This window comes from Arachis stenosperma, chromosome 3, assembly GCF_014773155.1.
Source record: "Arachis stenosperma cultivar V10309 chromosome 3, arast.V10309.gnm1.PFL2, whole genome shotgun sequence".
Classification (NCBI taxonomy): Eukaryota; Viridiplantae; Streptophyta; class Magnoliopsida; order Fabales; family Fabaceae; genus Arachis; species Arachis stenosperma.
In genome coordinates this window covers 148172595-148176207 of record NC_080379.1, presented here as the reverse complement: position 1 = coordinate 148176207, position 3613 = coordinate 148172595, and the positions used below count along the sequence as shown (strand labels likewise).

General features: G+C 38.4%; 1 non-coding gene across 1 annotated transcript; it reads right to left on the bottom strand.

Annotated features, from left to right (window-relative positions):
- Positions 1-1939: 1939 nt before the first annotated feature.
- On the bottom strand, positions 1940-2047 carry LOC130972028 (small nucleolar RNA R71). Its single transcript, XR_009083231.1, has one exon. It is a non-coding gene; the product is annotated as a small nucleolar RNA R71 (small nucleolar RNA).
- Positions 2048-3613: the final 1566 nt, after the last annotated feature.

Below are 3613 nucleotides of genomic sequence, written 5' to 3'. Positions count from 1 at the left end.
CTTTGGTCATGTCTAGTGTTTTAGACCGAAGCTTTCTTTGGAAGCTTGGCTGGCTGTGAAGCCATGTCTAATTCCTGGACCGGAGTCTTAGACTAGCATTGCACTGATTCCTGGAATTCTCATTAAGAATTTTGATACCTTCTTTTTCCACTTAATTTTCGAAAAACACAAAAAAATTAAAAAATTAAAAAAAAATCATAAAATTAAAAAATATTTCTTGTTTGAGTCTAGTGTCTCATCCTAAGTTTGGTGTCAACTGCATGCATTCATATGTCTTAGTGATCTTCAAGATGTTCTTGATGATTCACTTGCTCTGATCTTTGAATTCTATTGACTTGAGTATTTTGTGTGTCTCATATGCATTTTCAGTTCATTAGTGTCAGTAGTATACAAACTGCTAAGTTTGGTGTCTTGCATGCATTGTTATTTGATTCTTGTTGCATTTTAATTATTAAAAATCCAAAAATATTTTTAATTTGTGTCTTTTCAAGTCAATGATACAAGGGATTGAAGATTCAGAACACACTGCAGAGGAATTATACAGAAAAAGCTGAGCATTCAAAAATGCCCAGTGAAGAAGGCAGACTGGCGTTTAAACGCCAGCCAGGGCACCTGGTTGGGCGTTTAACGCCCAAAAAGGTAGCATTTTGGGCGTTAAACGCCAGAATGTATACCATTCTGGGCGTTTAACGCCAGGATGGTGCTAGGGGGAAGATTTTGTTTTCAAATCAATTTTTTTCAAGTTTTTCAAAATCAAATCTTTTTCAAATCAAATCTTTTCACTCAAATGTTTTCAAAATTAATTTCTTTCCTTTTTCAAAGATACTTACTAACAATTAATGATTTGATTGAACATCTCAAATTTGTTGCCTTTTCTGTTGAGAAAGGTTTAATGTTTGAATCATATCTTTTCTTGTTAGGCAAGTCACTAATTTTCAAAATCAAATCTTTTAAAATTGTTTTCAAAACATATCTTTTAAAATTGTTTTCAAATCATATCTTCTCAATCACATCTCTTTAAAAACTAATCATATCTTCTTAACCTCATCTTTTTCAAAATAGTTTTCAATCAAATCTTTTTAATTTCTAATTTCAAATCCTTTTTCAAAAATCACTTGATTTCTTTCTTACTTTTATTTTCGAAAATCAATTAAGTATTTTTCAAAATGTTTTTAAAATCTTTTTAATTGAATTTTCGAAAATCCTCTTCCCTCTCTCTCACATCCTTCTATTTATGGAGTACTACTCCTTCTTAATGCACAATTCGAACTCTATCTAATCAAGTTCGAATTCTTCTACCTTCTTTTCTTTTATTTTTCTTTTCCTCTGACACTTCAAGGAATCTCTATACTGTGACATAGAGGATTCCACATTTTCTTTTTCTCTTCTCTTTCATATGAGCAGGAGCAGAGACAAAGGCATTCTTGTTGAAGCTGACCCTGAACCTGAGAGAACCTTGAAGCGAAAGCTAAGAGAAGCCAAAGCACAACTCTCTTTAGAGGACCTGACCGAATTCTTCAAAAAAGAAGAACACATGGCAGCCGAAAACAACAACAATGCCAACAATACAAGGAAGGTGCTGGGTGACTTTACTGCACCTACTCCCAACTTCTATGGGAGAAGCATCTCTATCCTTGCCATTGGAGCAAACAACTTTGAGCTTAAGCCTCAATTAGTTTCTCTAATGCAACAGAATTGCAAATTCCATGGACTTCCAATGGAAGATCCTCATCAGTTTTTAGCTGAGTTCTTGCAAATCTGTGACACAGTCAAGACTAATGGGGTTGACCCTGAGGTCTACAGACTGATGCTATTCCCTTTTGCTGTAAGAGACAGAGCTAGAATATGGTTGGACTCACAACCTAAAGATAGCCTGGACTCTTGGGAAAAGCTAGTCAATGCCTTCTTGGCAAAGTTCTTTCCACCTCAAAAATGGAGTAAGCTTAGAGTGGAAGTCCAAACCTTCAGACAGAAGGATGGAGAATCCCTCTATGAAGCTTGGGAAAGATACAAACAATTAATCAGAAGATGTCCCTCAGACATGCTTTCTGAATGGAGCATCATAGGTATCTTCTATGATGGTCTCTCTGAACTATCCAAGATGTCTTTGGATAGCTCTGCTGGAGGATCTCTTCATTTGAAGAAGACGCCTACAGAAGCTCAAGAGCTGATGGAAATGGTTGCAAATAACCAATTCATGTACACTTCTGAAAGGAATCCTGTGAACAATGGGACTAGTCAGAAGAAAGGAGTTCTTGAGATTGATACTCTGAATGCCATACTGGCTCAGAACAAGATATTGACTCAACAAGTCAATTTGATTTCTCAAAGTCTGTTTGGAATGCAAAATGCACCTGGCAGTACTAAGGAAGCTTCATCTGAGGAAGAAGCTTATGATCCTGAGAACCCTTCCATGGAAGAGGTGAATTACCTAGGAGAACCCTATGGAAACACCTACAATTCTTCATGGAGAAATCACCCAAATTTCTCATGGAAGACTCAAGAGAGACCTCAACAAGGTTTCAATAACAATAATGGTGGAAGAAACAGGTTTAGCAATGGCAAGCCTTTTCCATCATCTTCTCAGCAACAGACAGAGAGTTCTAAGCAGAATACTTCTGACTTAGCAACAATGGTCTCTGATCTAATAAAGACCACTCAAAGTTTCATGAATGAAACAAGGTCCTCCATCAGAAATTTGGAAGGACAAGTGGGTCAGCTAAGCAAGAAGGTTACTGAACTCCCTCCTAGTACTCTCCCAAGTAATACAGAAGAAAATCCAAAAGGAGAGTGCAAGGCCATCAACATGGCCGAATATAGAGATGAAAGAGAGGAAGAAGACGCCACTGAGAAAGACCCCAGTGGGCGTGCACCACTCTCCTCTGAGTTCCTCAATGAGGAACAATGGGAATCTGAGGCTCAAAATGAGACCATAGAGATTCCATTGGAATTACTTCTGCCATTCATGAGCTCTGATGAGTATTCTTCCTCTGAAGAGGATGAGTATGTCACTGAAGAGCAAGTTGCTAAATACCTTGGAGCAATCATGAAGCTAAATGACAAGTTATTTGGAAATGAGACTTGGGAAGATGAACCTCCCTTGCTCACCAAAGAACTGGATGACTTGTCTAGGCAGAAACTGCCTCAAAAGAGGCAGGATCCTGGGAAGTTTTCTATACCTTGTACCATAGGCACCATGACCTTCAAGAAGGCCTTGTGTGACTTAGGGTCAAGTGTAAACCTCATGCCCCTCTCTGTAATGGAGAAATTAGGGATCCTTGAGATGCAAGCTGCAAAGATCTCACTAGAGATGGCAGACAACTCAAGAAAACAAGCTTATGGACTTGAAGCGAACGTTTTGGTTAAGATTGAAGACCATTACATCCCTACTGATTTCATAGTCCTAGAGACTGGGAAGTGCATGGATGAATCTATCATCCTTGGCAGACCCTTCCTAGCCACAACAAAGGCTGTGATTGATGTTGATAGAGGAGAGTTGATCATTCAAGTGAATGAAGAATCCTTGGTGTTTAAGGCCCAAGGATATCCCTCTATCACCATGGAGAAGAAGCATGAAGAGCTTCTCTCAAAGCAGAGCCAAACAGAGCCCCCA